The sequence below is a fragment of the Acomys minous genome (assembly GCF_964271855.1).
Source record: "Acomys minous genome assembly, chromosome: 10".
Lineage (NCBI taxonomy): Eukaryota > Metazoa > Chordata > Mammalia > Rodentia > Muridae > Acomys > Acomys minous.
The window spans coordinates 75840609-75859205 of NC_140491.1; the positions used below are offsets into that span (position 1 = coordinate 75840609).

The following is an 18597-nucleotide window of genomic DNA, read 5'->3' on the forward strand; positions in this document are numbered from 1 at the left end:
CAGAGAAGCTTGGACATCTTAGTAGGGTTGTTAAGTATTCACAGATGAAGACTTTTTTACACACACACACACACACACACACACACACACACACACACACACACACACGACACAGTGTGATGTGGAGGCCATGTGAGGGTTAGAGACAATTTGCTAGAGCCAGTTCTTTCCTTCCACCATGTTGGTCTGGAGGATCAAACTCAGGTCCCCCTGGGCTATTTGGCTGGCCCCCCAATGGAACCATTTACTCCTTCTGGAACCTTTGGCACATTGGCCCTTAGTTGGCCTAGAGTTTCCAGAAAGACAGTATCCCCAGGGGAAACTGACATTGTGAGGGCAGGAACGTAGATGTACCTGTATTGAGCACTGTTTGTACACTATTTGTATTATTATACACATTAAACACTATTTTTGTTTAGACAGTGTCTCATGTAGCCCAAGCTGGCTTGGAATTTGCCATAGAGCCAAGAATGACTTTGAATTCCAAAGGTTCCTGACTCAACTTCCCTAATGCGGGATTACAGGTGTCCAGTTTCCCTGGTGCTGAGATTAGGAAAGCACTCTATCAAATGAACTTTACCTCCTGCTCCACTCTTTTGGAGGAGTCAATTTCGGTAGCACTAGGGCTGTGATAGGAACAATGTTAGCTTTTAGAGCCCGCGCAGAGGTGTTCAGTGGCCAGGATTTGAAGTCTGGGCCTCAGTCTCCCACCCTGGACTGGACAATCCAGCGCCCAGGCTGGGAGCGCGCCCCCGGGGCCCCCTAGCCTGCGTGGCGGCGGCGCGCACGGGCGCAGGGGGCGGCGCGGCCCCGCGGCGGGGAGGGGCGGGCGCGCGAGTGCGCGCAGAAGCGGTGGCTGAACCCGGCGGACTAGCTGCGGCCACGGAGCCGCCAACTCGCGTGCGTCCCGCGCTCCGCCAGCCGCTGAGAGAGCCGCCGGCGTCGGTGAGTGGCCTGGGGCCGGCGAGGGGCGCGGGCCAGGGCGTAGGGCCGTCACCGAGGCGTTGTGGGCGCGCGCGCGTGCCTGGGGAGGCGGCAGGGACGTCCGCTGGAGGCCGAGGTGTCCGCCGCTGGGCTCCATCCGCCTCGCCGCGCGGGAGTGCGTGCGTGTGCACATCAGGGGCCCCTGGCTGTGAGTTTGGGGTGGACCAGTGCGGGTAAACGAGCTCCGCTCCCGCTTATCCGTTTATCGAGTGTTTACCGTAGGTGCCAAGGAGTACGTGTGCCCACGTGTCTGAACGTTCCCGAGTGAGTGTGTGCACACGTGCACAGGCAAAAGTGTACAAAGTCCATAAAAGTGTGTATTTAGGATCCAGGCTGAGCACCCCACACCACAGGCCAACGTATGTGATGTGCAGTCTGACCCTGCCCGGAGAGGACACCGGGTGGGTGCTGGGTTGGATTCTGTGAATCTGGGGCCCTGGGACAGACCCGCAGATCCCCAGGTTCTGACTCCCGTGGAAGCCTCTCAGCCCAGCCTTGGCAGGACACTGCGTGGCCACGCAGGCTGGGGAGGGGGGCTGCACTGGACTTGAATTGAGATTTTCTAAATAAGTCTTAGTTCCCTGGCTTTGTTCGTGGCTGCCTCTAGCTAGGCCAGATTTGGATTCTACCCCCTTCCCCGCCTCCCGCCATACCTAGGGGTTAGGCCCTAGGGAGACCCAGGGCCCCAGATACTTGCTCTCTCTGCCCGCCTCTCTAAGTTAAACCTCTTTCCCTGGTTTATCTGAGCCCCAGAGACATGGGTGACAGCATGCTTGGGACACGTCCTCTAAGGGCTGCCCTTGTAGTTTTGACTGACAGTCTGTGTGTGTGTGGGTGTGTGTGTGTGTTGAAAATCTCAGTTGAAAGTTTTAACCGCTTTAAAGCAGACTTCAGAAAGTTTCTGTTCAGAGTTTCTCTCCACTGGTAAAACTGCATCTTGACTCTCTGAGGGGAAAATGTCCTCATAGGAGTCTGGTGTGTGTAAAAGGCCATGTTAAAAACTCTGTTGCTAATGAGAGAAGAATTTCATTGAACGGGTGCCTGACTCCCAACAGGAGGAACTTAACCAGTGAACTTTGGACATCGTCTTTGAGCAGACAAAACCTGGAAGGAAACAGAAAAAGACCCGTGTTCTTTTTTTCTCCCCCTTTGTCCTGAAAACTGGAAAAGAAAAAAAATATCCCCACCTTCTGGATGTGTTGGAACTGTGCCCCTCCCCCCAACAGGGCCAGGCCCTCCCTGGATCCCCCACCCCCAAATAAAATATGCCTGTGGGGAGCGGAGGAGTGAGTCACTCCCTGGCAGAGGGCCCCACGGCAAACATTTGGGAAGGTTCTTGCCTAACTTCCCAGAAGAAAAGGCCCGGGATTTAAAATGGTCCCTGTGGTTTGTGCCTCTGAGCCCAGTCTGCTTCAGAAATGGCTACAAAAGTCATTTGCTATCTCTAAAACCTCAGGTCTCGGACTTAAGTCTTGGCCAGGATTTTGAGCTGTTTAGGTGTCCAGAAAGGGAGATCCTGCCCTTCCCAGGTGGCGTGCGGAGTGAGAAAGGAGGCGAGAAAGGGGTTGAGTCATTTACAGAGTACCTACTGTGTGCTGAGAGTGGAGCTGGGGGTGGGGGTGGATGTGCTGAGGTGGAGGGGGGGGTAGGGCCCTTAATTCTCCTGGCGTTCCAATCTGGTTTTGGTTTTGTGCACAAGGAATCTGGATCATAGAGAGAGCAAGAGGGTGTCGGCTGAGGTCCGAGCCACCTGCCTGCCTCTGAGGTCCTTCCTCCTTCCCCCGGGCCCAGGGCTTGCCATGTGCCGTGTGCACAGCCTGGGCGCTGAGGACTTGTGCACTCGTACTCCGTGGGGCTTCTCATAAATCAGAGGTTATTGTCTGTACTGTACAGATGAGAAAACAGACACTGTGCGAGATGAACTGGCTGGCAGTGTTGGGAAGGTAGCTCGGTGACCGTTTGCCCCTGTTTTTGAGGGTATGCCCTGTGCTAGGCTTGGTGCTTTGCAAGTTTGGAGCTAATTCCCACCAGATGCTCACCGACGCTGTAAGACGAGGACTGTGTGGTGCCCGTTCTGTATCTGAGGGAACTGTGATGCAGAGAAGCTATAAGACTATGCAATAGACCCAGGATTTGAACCTAGGCTTGTCTGGACAGTCTGTGGTCTTCCTGTGAACTGCAAAGTTCAGTTAAGTTGATAAGCTGGTAAATGGCAAAGTCAGGATTTATATTCGTATCTCTGATTCTAGGACTGGCTTTCCTAACTCGAAGCCAGCTTCGTTGTGGTTTGCTCTTCCGGAGTGTTGTGTTGTAAAGCTAAGTGAGTTATGACAGGCCAGGTTCTTTCTGCAGGGCCTGCCTCGTTCCAGAATTCTGGGAGAGGTCCTCCCAAAAGGCGACGCAGAGACACCAGAGTGCCAACGATGGCCAAGCCATTGTCAAAAGGAGGATAGCATTTCTCTCCTTTTCTTGGGTTGGAGGTGAGGGTGGAGGGCTTGGTGAATCATTCAAGATTAGATATGGGTTACAGCCAGGGGTGGTGGCTCACACACAGAATCCTGGTACTTTGGGAGGCTGAGGCAGGAGGATTGCTTTCAGTTCTAGGCCAGCCTGGACTTATATAGCCAGTACCAGTCGTCCCAGGATTATACACCCCATTTAAATAAGTAAATGGATTAAATAAACAGTATAGCAAAGCTGGACTCCGCCCCAGGAAGGGCCCAGCCTCTGACCCAGGGAGATGGAGAATAAGTTCCTCGGGGCTCTGCCCTGCCCTCCACTCTGAATATCTGACACGATCATTTTTTTTTTCTTGCAAAGACTCCTTGTCACCTGTCATTCAGAACTGGGTCTGCCAGTTCACTTCCTCATTCGCTTCCGTTTCTGGTGTTTCAGAGGAGGTCTGTGTGTGAGGACCAGATGCTGTGCCTGCCCAGCTCTGTGTCCTCCAGCACTGAGAGGAAAAGGTAGCTAGCTCTTCCTCTTCCAGGAATGTCTGCAAACTGATCAACACTTGCAAAGTGCTTTGCAATGCAGTGCCTCGATGCAAGGTGTGAAATAATGCATCTTCTGCGAAGGCACAGCCACCGTTCTGGCACTTGATAGATTTCTCTCCATCTGGCCTGTGATTTGCAGAGGTAAAAATAGGCCTTGTTCCTATGTTTTTATTTATTTAATTTTTGCTGACGTCATCATAGGTAGCAAAGTGCATGGACTCAGAGGAGTTTGCTAGTCCTTCAGAGGGCTCTCAGAGCAGAGAGTTCGTGGAGCGGTCCTTTAGGGGGAATGTCTGGGTATCTGGAAAGGGCTTTGAAGTTTTTTGAACAGGCAGTAGATGATTTGTGTTCTCTGTTCTGTCACCCAGGTAAGATCATCTGTCTTTCTTTTCTTTTTCTTTCTTTTTCTTTTTTTTTTTTTTTTTTTTTTTTGACAACCCCTCCCCCATTTATGTGTGAATTTGGTGACATACACCCACAATCCATCTTGAGACCAAACCTGTGGCCGTCTCAGACCCAAGGTCCAGACAAAAGCAGCATGGGGGCGCATCCGTTAGTGGTGTAATTTCCTGTGACGTTAATCCTGGGAACTTGAACTTGAGAGTGTGATCTGGCATTTTGACATCTGTCACTCCAATAGGACTTGCTATATAAATACAGAGCCATATATACAGGGACCCTTGGCTCCAATTCTGGATTTTAACCACAACAGGCGACTTCTCATGGGGTCTGGCAGCTGAAGAGCTGGGCTTCTAGGCAGGCTTCTTAGACTGTGCCAGCTAGAATCTCAATACCCCCTAAAACCCTTGGTCACCACCCCTGGAGCTGCACCCTGAGGGGGCCATCAGATTGCAGGTGGGGCCACTGGACTCATTCAGTTCCAAAGGCCTCACCCACAGGGAGTTGTTATTTCTTTCTCAGACTTCTATGTGCTGGTGACCTCATAGAAAAGAAAAAGGGGGCTTTGTGTAGGAATTCCACCAAGTGTGAAGGAATGCGGGCAGGGAAGGGGGGGGTAGTTGCTGTGGGAAGCCTTAGGCGCCTGCCTTTTCCCCAAATTGTTTAACCCTCACACTTCAAAATCAGGGTGGCCCTGGAGAAAGAGTCTTTTAAGGGGACCCCTCTTTTGTTCCCTTGTCCCGAAGCTCTGGATGTGTCACCTTTCATGCACTCTTACTGCACTCTCAGTGCAGGTGGCAGACAGAGGCGGAATTTGCTCACGACCCTTTCACTAGCACGCGTCCTTCATCCCTTTAAGCTGGGGACTTCTGGGAGGGAATCTGCAGAGGGGCACAGTTAGAAGCTTACTTTCCAGTGACCTGTTCTGATGGTCAGTGGCTCACAGTGCCAAGAAGAGCAGATCACCTGAGCATGAAGTGGACTTTGGGGATTGGAAGCTGTCCAGTTGTCTATTTTACAGACTAGAAACTGAGGCCCTGACAGGTTGAGATAATCAAAAGGTCCAAGAGTGCGAGCCATGCCATTGGGACGGGGAGGGGTCCATGGTTAACAGCACTGGCTGCTCTTCCAAAGGACCTGGGTTCCGTTCCCAGCACCCACATGGTAGCTTATAACTGCCCACAACTCCAGTTCCAGGGCATCCGACGCCCCCCTCTTCTGGCCTCTAAAGGCACCAGGGATGGATATGGTGCACAGACATGCATGCAGGCAAAACACCCAGACAGATAAAATTTGAAACCAAAGAATTTGTCAGGCAAAAGTGGTTTGGAAAGAGGCTGGATTTCAGTGCTGGAGTGGCTCCGTGGCCCCCTGGCATCTTAAGAAAAGGTGTGGAAATCTGTGTTTGTTTTCTTCCTACCCACTCACCACAGGGCAAGACAATGAGCCCCCTCAGTTTGGAAAGTCTCTGAAGGCCCATGAGCTGTGTGAGCCATGGTGTGTTATGAAGTGAGGCAGATGTTTTGGGAATTATTTATATAGTGTGGCCCAGCAGAGATCTGTGCTGACAGGAAGGCCATTACAGACCCCAGCAGGACCAGACATCTCACTGGGGACTCTCAGTTCGCATTGAAGGTCACTGGGCCTGAGGGAGGCCACATGTATTGTGGGAGTCTTTCTGGGCCATTTGAGGCTGATTGGCTCTCTCTAAGGGACAGGGGTGACCCTGACTTCCAGAATGGCTGTCCTTCCTCAGGCAGCTTTTGAGGAAATTTGTTCAGTTCCTCACGCCTGAAGTCCATTAGACTTTGGAGGGGAAAGTGGGGCAGCCGGCTGGCTGTGGGGAACCACTTCCCTACAGAGGCCCCTGGTTCGGCCTTCACCCAGGCCCAGCCTCTACTGCCTTGTCTACCCATAGGCTGGATGCATCAGGCAGTGGCCCCCACTTCTCACACACCTGTCTGACTTTAGGATATGGATACTACTTTCTTGTCACTTGTGTGCACAAAAATGCTGTGTCCAGGAGTCATGTTAATTAAAAGGAGCTTACCCAGCACTCGGGAGGCTAAGGCAGGCAGATCTTTAAGTTCAAGGCTAGCCTGGTCTACAAAGTGAGTCCAGGACAGCCAAGGCTACTCAGGCCAGATAATCCTGTGGAGTGAAGGCAGATTATAGTCACTGGGGCCTGGGAGGGAGGGGAGGGAGGATTGAATAAGGGGTTAATGAGTGCAGGATTCTTTTTGGGGAGATGATAAGAATGTTCTCGAACTAGGTAGCAACCACGGTTGTGCAACATTATGAATGTACCAGATGTCATTTTAAAATTGTTAATTTGACTATAGTTCAACTATAGAGCACTTGCCTAGCATGTGCAAAGTCCTACGTTGGATCCCCAGCACCACACGTGCACAGACATGTACCCACAAAGGGCAATTTTACATGATTCGGAAAACAAAACCAGAAGGGATTCTGTTGCTTAAGACAAAAAGGAGCCCCAAAGTGCAGAGAGCATGCCCAGCCTGAGGTCCTACATAGCTGTCCCGTGGCTTCCATCAGATTGTTCTCCCAGCTTTCAAGCTATGGGTCATGGCTTCTGGGCCTGGGCTCGGGGGGTGAAGCAGAGCATCTGCAGTCTGGGGTAGGCTGAGTGTACTCTGCCTCAGAGCTAGAGACGCCTGTGTTGCCTAGCACGTGGCACACCCATGTGCTCATTCAAGAAACACGTCCTGGAGAGATGGTTCAGTGATGGTGAAGGGCGCTTGCTCCTCCAGAGGACCCAGGTTCAGTTCCCAGCACACATATCAGACAGCTCAACTGCCTGTAACTCCAGTTCCGGGGGATCAGATGCCCTCTTCTGGCCTCTTTGGGCACCTGCATGTACATCATGTACATACAGATAAGCACAACACACAAATACACACACACACACACACACACACACACACACGTGCACACACACACAAATAAAAATAAAAATAAATTTACATTTATTTTGAGACAACATCTCAATGAAGCTCTAATTGATGTGGCATTTGCTGTGTAGACCAGGCTGGCCTGAAACTCACCCGAGATCCTCCTCCCTCTGCCTCCTGAGTGCTGGGTTTAAAGGTGTGGGTCACCACCATGCCTGGGAAATGGTTTATTTTTATTTAATGTGCATTGGTGTTTCGCCTGCATGTATGTCTGTAAGAAGGTGTTGAATCTCCTGAAACTGGAGCTACAGACAGCTGTGTGCTGCCATATGGGTGCTGGGAATTGAACCCAGGTCCGTTGGAAAAGCAACTTGTGCTGTTAGCCTCTGAGCCATCTCTCCAGCCTCCCATTTTTTTTTTCCCCCTAAAGACTCACATTTCAAAATTCTGGGTCAGGCCTTGGGGTAGGTAGGGCTTGCACAGAGGCCCTTCCATGGCCTTCATGGTGGGGGCAAGATTCCTTCGGTCCTCACTGCTGGAGGCAGGCTCAGGACTGCGTAGGAGTTTGTTATGTACTCCCAGAGGGATCTGAGGGGCCTCACTCTCTGGGGAAGCAGGAAGAGTTGGGAGCGTGAGTGGCATTGTGGCAGGGAGATAGGAGGTTCTGTTGAGCCGGGCAAGTGACCCGCAGGGGCTGCAGGATGGCTGCAGGCTGACCTGGGAAAACATGAAACTAGGCACTTCCTGTCCATCCTGCCAGAGGCTTCCCTGTGCCAGGTGTCTGCTGTGTGTCATGCCCTGGCCCAACTTTTACACTCAGTAACTTAACTTTATCCAAGAATTCTATGGTGTGGGTGCCCATATGCCCACTTTAGGGATGGGGAAATAGCCAGAGTCCAAGCTAACTGGTTCTGTACTGTCAGCATAAATGCTGTGAGGAAAACCGCTACAGAGGGCCTTCCTTAGAGTCAGGGGACAGTTGCTGGCCTGGAAGTGCCCACTGTGTGGGCTGGGAGAGGGTAGCCAATTCTGACTTCCCAAATAACTGGAAGAAATAGCATGTACCATGGTCCTGTGCTGAGGGCCTAAGACACTACTTGTTTATTTTTCTAGATGGGACTTCATTCTATAGGGTAAGGCTTGGTGTGTGGCCACAGCTTTGTCCTCAGAGCTTGGCACACAGCAAGAACACAATTTTCAGAATGTTTCTGCATGCCACCATGGCAAGAGACACGGTGTTCAAACATTTCAGATTTGGGGACACTTAAGATTTTCAGATGAGGGTTATTCAGTTGGTAAGGTCTATACAATATTCCAAAATTCAGTTCTAAAATCTGAAGCATGAGGTTAGAGAAATGACTTGGTTGTTAAGAGCACTGGCTGTTCTTCTAGGAGACCCAGGTTCAATTCCCAGCACCCACATGGAAGCTCATAACCATGCATGACTCCAGTTCCAGGGGATCTGATGGCATCCTCAGATTTTTAGCAGCAGCAGCCTACAATTGGTGCACAGACATTCATGTAAGCAAGAAATCTGTGCACCGCACCAATACATAAATAAACAAACAAGCAAATAAATAAAATATGAAGCATTCCTAATCCCAAGCATTTTAGATAAGAGATAGTCAACATGGGGCTGGAAAGATGACTCAGTGGTTGGGAGCAGTGACTGTTCTTCCGGAGGACGCGGGTTCAATTCCCAGAACCCACATGGCAGCTCACAACTGTCCAAAAATCTGACACCCACAGACATACAATGCACATAAAATAAAAATAAGTAAACTATATATATGTAAAAAGAGATAGTCAACCTAAGCCCAGACCGGCTTGTACCCCGTAAGTTATGGGGTCTCCTTCTTATGGCCCTTGTTTGCTCAATGTCTGTACAAGAGGGATGGTGGGGTACATCCCCTTCAAAGCTGCCTTCTGACTTTGTTGGGGGTGCTGGGGATTGTACCCAGCTCTCCTATACATGACAGCTGCACTCCCAGCCTTTAACTGTGTTTCCTGCCAAGTAAGCATTGTTGCTTTGAGGATGTGTCCTTTGTGAGAAGAGGAAGGAGGTTAAACTCTCCGGAGCGAGTTCTAGGGTTGTTGTTCCCTAACTGGGTGTGATCCCCAATTCTGCCCCAACCCAGAAAGCGAGGAACCCGGTTTGATAAGAAGCAACTGTCTTGTTCATTTGGCCATGGTGGGTGTCTACATGGTAGTGTCCCCGAATACCACATGGCAGCAGACAGCAGAGGCAGGGAGGGTCTGCCGGGTCCTCTGAACTGGGTGACCCTGGATCTGGAGCATGCGCACACTTGCTGGCTGTGATGCAGCATGCCCCGTTGCTGCTCTGTTCCTCTTCTGCTGGAATTCCAGCAGCCCTGCATGTTGGTTTTCAATGCCAGCCTCCTCAGCTAGTCCTTGAGAACTGGAGTTCTGTGTGTGCGAAGTCTGCACATGGGGTGGGAACTGTGGCTCTTGGAGCCAGCCTGGTGGGGACAGCGTGGCACGTGGTTTTCTGTGAGGAGTGATGGGCCGTGGGTCCTGTGCTGCTCTGCACCTGGCACTGGGATCTCCCAACAGGCAGGTTCATGGTGCTCTTCAGCCCAGGCTGGAGATGACCACCTAGGGGACACACAAGGGATCAGACACGGCTCTCTGTCCCTCTTCCTAGGAAGTACAGGTACCCTGAGCTGACAGCTTTACACATACTTTTCTGGTATCCTACACCCTCATTGATCACCTGTAGGTTAGGCATGGGGTGACTCTACTTTCCGGTCTCTTTAAGGGCAGTTGTGTGTTACAGTATTTCCGTGTTGGCTAGGGAGGGGCCATCCTAAAGCAGCATTTGGCCTCTGGCATGGGAGTTTCCGGATCCTCTGATTGCTCGTGGGGCAGTGTCTCTGAAATCACACACTGCCAAAAATTCCTGCACATATGGCCACAGTGATGTGCTAATGTTAGCAATTGAGATACTTAATTAAGTACATAGGGGAAAAAAATCAAACCTTTTCCTACTCACAAGGGGTTACTGGAGAGCCTATATTGTCTCAGGCCTGAGGGTCCTGCACAGTATAAATCAAACCAGCAGATGGGATATCATTATGGTATATGAATTTATTATCTAACAGTTACTTTTTAATCTGGTCACAATTTTATCTGGCAATTCCGTCAATAGCCATTTATCCAGCTATGTTGGCTCAACCCTAGTTTGTACCTGAGCTGGTACCGGGACCTGGGGCTGGAAGGAGACAGGATTTGAATGGCCCTGAATCTTTGCTCTGTCCTAGCCACCCAAGTGGTGCTGTGGACTGTGGGTGAAATCTGTATCTCCTGGAGGGCACTGTGGGAAATGTGTACTTCCTACTGTGTGCACATCCATAGAGGTGCAGGCACGTAGACCACCCAACATACACTGGTTCGATGAGTTCTTTGGGGCCTGGCTCTCTTTTTGCTATGATCAACCAAGTAAGCCACTGTTCACAGGCCACCACGTGATGTCGTCCCCCTGAATGAACCAGAAACAATCCAGATGCCCCAGGAACCGATGTGAGAACAAGGCACCCCTTCACACATCGCGTCTCAGTTCAGCGTCTTACCACCACCCAGCATTCTGAGACAGAATGTGAGATCTCGTGGTTGGCTAAATACATAAATATTTTATGTCTCGATATTCTGAAAACGAAGCCCAAATGCACAGAACTGCTGCACATCAGTGCTATGGATCATATGTTATAATAATCTGATGACATGTTGTTTAAATATTTATGGACTGATGCGACATAACAATGGGGGGAGAGGGGCGTCTGGGAGCAGAGTCATGGCAGATGCTAGAAAGGAGGGAGCATATTCTCTGCATCCTGAGATGTGTCACGCAACGCTGGGGTGTGGGGCACTAGCAGTGGCTGACATTTATCGCTCGTTTGCTGTGTGCTGTACCTGTCAGTGGCTTCGTTTTATTTCCTCATCACAGTACCCCTAGGATGATGGGGTGATTAATAACATCGAGTTACAAATGGGAAACTGAGGCTCCGGGCAGACATGCATCTAGTGGACAGCCAGGAACAAGCTCAGGTGGACCTGATGCTGTATGTGCGCTAAGCTCTTGCTGCTGGGCCATTCTTCCGTGGGGGGTGATGGGTCACATCAGACGCTCATGCCTGCCCCCTCCCACTGCTCTGGAGGCCCCCTTGCTACATGCTTGTTGGGCTTTTCCGAGTCACAGGAAGGGAAGGCTATGTCTGTAAAGTGACAGGCAGGGATCAAAACCATGAGCATCCAGTCAAGGACGGGCTGCCACAGTTGGGCGTGTGTGCCCATTGCACATGTACACATTCTCATGAGCTGGAGCTTGCTTTTTTTTTTTTCCCTTCAAGACTGGGTTTCTGTGTGTAGCCAGGCTGGCCTCAAACTTACAGAGATCTGCCTTCCTCTGCCTCCCAAGTGCTGGGGTTAAAAGTGTGTGCCACCACACCCGGCACTGGAGCTTGCTTCTTTGCGTTTCTCTTTATTGTTGATTCAGCAGTTATTACAGGAGTTCTCTGCTGTCCTTAGTCCCCGACCCTTGCTTCGGCCTTACCCCTTGCTGCAGGCCAGTAAGTAAAGTTACCAGGTCCTCACTTCCTGCTCAGCTTTGTCATCCCTGCCTTCAGGGAGCCACCTGAACAGGCCAGCTAGCGTGACCATTCCCTGGTGACATCTGTTGGACATTCTCATGAGCATCCTGTCCTGAGTTCTTAACCACTCAGTGTCCAGGAAGCTCCCTCGGGGCACGTGAACAGCCAAGTTCAGTGAACAAGACTCCTGATCAGCCTCTCGGAGGTGACCACCTCAGACTTGGTAGTTCCTTCTACCTCTGCCAGGACTTTGGGGGTATTCTCAGGGCCCCCAGAACCAGAGGGGCAAGTCAGGGTCATGGAAATGGAGGATGAGGGTGGGTGTGTGATTTGTGAGGCCCAGTGTAAAATTGAAATACAGACCCCCATGTTTGAAAAATCAGCAAGGAGGCCGGGGCATGGTGGCGCATGCCTTTAATCCCAGCACTTGGGAGGCAGAGGGAGGCAGATCTTTGTGAGTTCGAGGCCAGCCTGGTCTATGCAGGACAGCCAAGGCTATACAGAGAAACCCTGTCTCCAAAAAAACAAACAAACAAAAAATCAGCAAGGAGGGGAGGGGCTCGGATGTGATGCTTGGTTCTATCCTCAGGCAACACACACCTGGAATTACAGTATTCAGGAGATTAGAGGCAGGGACACCAAGGATCATCAGAAACGTAGTCTTTGCTTTTTATGATATTCACCTCCCTGCCTGTTGTGATTTTTATTTGGCGTTTGCTTCTTGGGTACAGGGATTCTCAGGGTGAGTGCAGACCCTCAGCTGATACCTGGGCCCCACCCTGCTGTTCCATGTGGGGTCTGCCTGACTCCCACTCTGCCATGTGCGACACAGATTGATGTGAGGGCTCCCTGGGCACCGGTCCTGTGGTGGCAGGGCCAATGTGTACCAAAGGTCCAAAGCCCACACCTGCCCCAGGGCTCTCCCAGCTATCAAAGGTAACAAGAACGTCAATCGTGAACCCGGGCTATGACATGCTGCACTTGGCTCCCTAATGAAGACAGAGCTGACTAGTTTCACAAAAGTGTCCCTCTTACACACCGAGTGTCCAACAGAGATGGTCCCTTTGTCAGTTCTCTGTGTGGGATTGAGGGGCTACGGGAAGTGATCTCTTCATGCAGACCACTGACCCCTGGAGTGACCACTGGCAGCCAGCCAGCTGGGCTCTCTCCTCTGGGCCTCTTTTGCCAGGCAGACCATAGCGCCAACCATGGCTGGGTATTATTATTGCACCCACAAATTCATCCTGCCAGCGCTCCTGTCCTTGAGTGACAAGAGTTACCAACCAAACAACTAAGTTGCTGACCCACTCACTTAGGAAGAGCACCAAGCAGGTGACACCCACCTCTCCCCCCCCCCCCAGACTCAAGAAACCAGGAAGATATATCCAGTGCCTCTGTTAACATGGGCATGTTCCTACCTCTGCACTTAAGGGAGTTGAGAGCAGGCAACCAAGTAAATGGAGGTTTAGCTTCTTAAAGGTGTGCGTGGGTGAAATTCTGCAAGGTGGCAAATAATGCTTGCTTAGTGCCAACTATGCAGTGGTGTGCCTGGGACCCAGCTATGTGCTGTGTGTATTTTGCCTTCACTGATATGTGCTGCTGGATCCATCTTTCATATGAGGATAACTGAGGCTCAGTTTCAGTAGGAAACCTTGAGCCAAAGCTATAAGCCAACCCTAAGGCTTTACGTTGCCAGTAGGCATCCCACGGGACTGCTGCTGTGTCCTCCCATCCCCGGCAACCTGCCCTGACAGTGCAGGGGTGGGGTAGAAGCCAAATCTCACGTCTCAACCTTCAGCCATCCCTACTCAGACAAGGCTGGTGCAAACCACATGTCCCCACTTTGCCCACAGTAGCTCCTGGGCTGTTGTCCTCCCACCAGGGGGCCTGCGTTTTCTCGTTTGTGAAGCCGGATGTGTGTGTGTGTGTGTGTGTGTGTGTGTGTGTGTGTGTGTGTGTGTGTGTGTGATATGAGTTTCTGGTTGTTTTACTTGGCCCTCAGTTCCATGCCAGGTAGTCAGGGGCAGGACCATGACTTACTGTACTGACAAGCAGTGTGAAGCAGCTATCAGCTGACCAAGTTGCTGACTGACCCACTTGGGAAGAGCACCCCTAGATGAGAGCTTGGGATGCCACCTGTGATGCTCAAGTTGCCTTGGGGCACATGGTGGAAGGTCACTCACCCCCCCCCCCACACACACACACCCCATGTCCTTCCTCTCATTTAGTCATTTGTTTATCTGAATGAGTGGTGACCTGTTCCACTGTTTCAAAGACACTGGTTGTGGACTCATGGGGACAAAGTCCCTGCCTTCAAAGAGCTGATGTTAGGAACCATATTACTGCCCCAGGGGCACTGGGGATGTCCAGACGGGGGTGGGGGGTGGGGTTGGAGTACCCTCAGGCCTTTTCTTCCCTGAGGGTGGCAGGGGAGTGGGAGGTCTTTCTAACCCTCTGCCAAGACTCATGGTGGCTTAGGTAAGGGCCATTGGCTCAGGGCTGGGATGGCTAGGTAGTCACACTGAATCCTAGCTGTCGCTATTCCATCTCACAGACAAGAGTTGGGAGGCTGAGTGATGCTGGGTCGTTTGCTCCGTGCCACAGGTAACGGCCTCAGCTGAGTCAGGATTTGAACCCCGGGCCTTGGGCTCCAGATCCTCCCCTCTAACCTCTTCACACCTGCGCCGGTGGGTGGGTTCATTACTCTGGATAGCAGAGGAGCCAGAGCTGCCTCCCAGGGCAGTGGGAGCTGTAGGGGTGTGCGGCCAAGAAAGAAAAGCTGCGTGCCACTGGTGCCGAGAAGGGAACGTTGCTGCATGAGCCAGGGTTGCAGTAGGTCCTTGTTGCAAGGTTGTTGGGAGGATGGGGGTTGACCTTGTGCTGGCATGAGAAGCAGAGGCCTAAAGAGGTACCGTGGACGCCTGAGGTCCCACGGCCTCATGACTGGGCCACGCCTACTTGTTGGTTCCAGCATGCAGTGCCTCTGCACCAGCGCCCTTTTTTTTTTTACCTTCAACTTCCTTTTGGAACTGCAGCGTGACAGACACCTTTGTGGCTTGTTCCCAAACTAGGAGGGTGGGTGTATGGAGGAGTAAGCTCTTTGCATAATTGTGGCAAAGGACACCTATGCCACTGCAAAAACAAAACAAAACAAAAAACCCAACAAAACACCTCAGAAATGCTGCCTATTGCTGGGGCAGGAGATGAAATGACAGCGTGCTGCATGTGTGTCTGTGGCGGGGGCGGTGAGGGGGCTGTGTCAGATTCCTCCCGGGACTGTCAGCCAGGGTACACTGGGGCTTTATGGCATCTGGAACAGACAAGCCTTTTAGAAGGCGTCTCCAGAGCCGTCCCACCCCACCGCTGGCAAATGGGCCTAAAGCAGCCGAGGAAGCTGTGTTGGGTATTCACAAAGTGGGGAGCTGGCATTTAGACACACTTATTTAAAGCGGGAGTCGGGGAGACGGAAGACTGAACGGCTTGCTTGTCGCCTCGCTGCAGCCTGGGAGCTGAGTCTTCAGGGCTTTCTTACCGTTTACGGGGGTTTTTGTTGTTGTTGTTGTTGTTGTTGTTGTATATTTGTAAAATGAGGCTTCTGCTGGCAAAAGCAGGTTTTAGCGTGTGCAGTGGCGCTTTCAAGACCTAATAAGGCCCCAAAGGAGGGTGAGTTCCAGCCGCACTCTCCTCCCCGAGCCCTCTGTTGCGTCTCGCCTCATACGCTGTGGGCTCAGGGTACCATTCATCTTGTTTCCCATTAACAGAATTACTGCCATCACTTCTGCAGGACAAGATGGCCCCTTTGGAGCTGCCTTGGGGACAGAGGCAGGGTTGGTCGTCAAGCAGTTTTGCTTAGAGGGAGAGTGAAAGAGAAAAAGAGAGCAAGCACAGCCAGAACTCCCACACGGCGTAGACTCCCTGGGCGATGAGGATCGCAGGCTTTAGAGCTGGGGACCACCTGGCCGTTGCCCCAGGGGCTGTGACAGGCTTAGGTGCCGCTCCGATGTGACCCTGCTGAGTGCAGAGGGAGGGCATCCAGCATTCCCCACATGGTACTGGCCACTTTGCATAGGTCTTGGGGTGTGGGCATCCTTGTGCCCATTTTCCAGTGAGCAGCAGAGCCCAGGGTTACATAGCTCCTGAGTGGAGATTCTGGGATATGAACGACCCAAACGATGTTTCCATTTAGAGATACCCTTCCTGGAGGCTTCAGAAAGGACCTGAGTGAGACCTCACCACATGACTGTCAGCAACCTGCACCATCTCACTCTGTTTCTTCTGCAAGCGAGTTGACATCTGCAACCCATTGTTGTGCCCGTTGACACAGGGCCGTGTTTGCATATCTGAGGGGCCTTGAGAGTGTGGCACCCTGAGAGGGAAGGAGAGAACAGAGAGCTCAACCTGCATCCTATGTACCCATTTGCTACAGAAGTGGCAATGGCTGTCATACCTAATACCAGCTCTGATAGATTTAGGCTGCCTGATACATCCAGCTGAGGTGGCTTTGGAGCCTGGGATTGATTAGTAATGTCTGCTGTGCTCATAAGAAAGAAGAGAGGGCCTGACACTTACACTGAGCTCTGACCGTAGGGGCATCTTTCTTCTTGGTCATACTGTGTGACAACACACAGTTAACTCCAGGAGAGGGAGGATGGCCTAAAGCACACAGTGGGAAATCTCCTGGGTTCCAGAAGGAAGGATTGAGGAAGGCTTCACAGCCCCTGACAGAGCCCTTAAGTGGAGTTGTTCTACAGTAAATGTTTGTAAAAGGTTTAAGTGCCTACACATTTAAATCAGGTCTATCTCCTGAGTGCCTCTGAATAAATAACTTTAGCTCTGAGTCTTTCGGTCTTTTAAAGTGAAGCTCGTTCTGCTGAGCTCTAGGCTCCTGGCCTGGCCTAGCATCTCAGGTGTTGCTTGTATCCTGACGCCAGAATTTGGCTTAGGCAGCACTGCTCTGAGCTGGACTGAGCAGGATTGAGTCCTGCACCTTTCCCTTTCTCTGTAGCAGCCAACCTCCGAGGCTCAAGGAAGATTGTTTTTACCACTTCTGGACAAGGGCCTTTTCTAGGGCTAGGACAAGCCCACTTGTGCTGTGTGACCCTGACTGTTGCCTGGTGCAGCCTTCCATGACAGTCCCCAGGAGAAGTAGCAATGCCTGGTTTCTAGGGGAACCGCTAAGCCTGGAGCTCTTGCCTCGAATTCTGGAGTGCCACCACTGTGCCTGGATTTACAGGGGACTCTGTTCATCTGTTTTTGATGTAGGGTCTCTCTGTCACTGTCACCAGTCACAGCTTGGACTGGGACTTGCCTTGAACTCACAGATCTGCTGCAAGGGACTAACTCCACCTGAGTGATAGGCCATTGGAAGGGTTTGGAGCGAGGGTGTGGCCTGTGGCAGCTGGGGGCAGGGCACCGCAGATGTTAGGGTGGAAGGGACAGGCAGAGGACAGCTGGCCTGGAGTGAGGACAGACTTGGGAAGCCTTTGAGCCCCGCGTGGTACTACAAATCAGAAGCCGTGCTTCTTTGTAATTTTCTTGCCCCAGATCTTAGGACGTTTTCTGGCCCCAGGCGTGGGGCCAGTGGAGGAGAGCACTGTGCTCTCACCTCATGACTCTCCTTGGCTGTGGATTTGGCTGAGTCAGGTGCCCACAGGAGTCACGAGGAGAAGGAGATGGAAATCACAGAGTGATACAAATCCCTATGGCAACTTGAAGGGGCTGTGAATCCTCAGCGACAGTATGAGCAATGGGGTACGCCTAGGGCTGTGGGGGGCTCCACCTGACACTCACTCCACAGAAGCCACTTCTCTTAACTGTATGCCATTTGTATATAAATATTAGCTGTGTTTAAACCACTTTTGGGGGGTGGTTTCAAGACAGGGTTTCTCTGTGTAGCCTTGGCTGTCCTGGACTCCCTTTGTAGACCAGGCTGGCCTCGAACTCACAGTGTCCTCACTCAAACTCACTCCAATGCAGCCTTGCCTCTGCCTCCCCGAGTGCTGGCATTACAGGTGTGTGCCACCATGCCCGGCTTTGTTACTACTATTTTTATCAGCACATCGGCTATGTGGGGTTTTGCATAGGCTATTACTTGGTGCTCATCTCTAAACAGCTCATTAGTTAGTTAGTTAGTTTGGGTGGCGGGGATAAAGTTTTGCTGTGTGGTTCAGACTGGTCTGATACTCACTCTGTGTCCTGGCTGACCTTGAATTCACGATTGTCTATTTAGTGCTGTTTAGGCATGGGGTGTCGGCATGTGTGCGGAGGCTAGCAGACAACTTGAATCAGTCAGTTCTCCCTTTTAACGATGCCTCCTGGAGTAATTTACCTAAAGCCACGCAGCAAGAATGTAAGCCCTCAGCTGTCTCCTCCAGAAGCCTCAAGCCTCGACCTTTCAGAATTGGTAGCTTTAAGCAGGTGAAACGTTTTGGAAAGACATGTCAAGCAGCTGGGGTCACCTGAGCTGGGGCGGGGGCGGGGGAAGCGTCGTATAGGTAAGAGGCCTTAGGTGTTGAGCCCGAGAGTGACTGCTTTATCTGGAAGCCTTAATGGTCCGCAAGGGAGAGGTGTGAGCAACACAAGGGTTGTGGTAGGTCATGGCCTAGCCAGGGTACATAAAACCAATGTCCCAAAGCCTGTTTGTGCCTCAGGCTGCTCTCACCCTGCAGGAGATGTGGCTCCTCTGGGTGTTGGGTGAGA

General features: G+C 51.6%; 1 protein-coding gene across 1 annotated transcript in view; it reads left to right on the forward strand.

Annotated features, from left to right (window-relative positions):
- The first annotated feature begins 790 nt into the window (after positions 1-790).
- The window catches only part of NEK6 (NIMA related kinase 6), a 74181-nt gene continuing 56374 nt past the window's right edge, over positions 791-18597 (forward strand). The window contains exon 1 of the mRNA XM_084797956.1: positions 791-945. The gene's annotated coding sequence lies outside the window, so the exon portion shown is untranslated. The remainder of the gene's footprint in view (positions 946-18597) is intronic.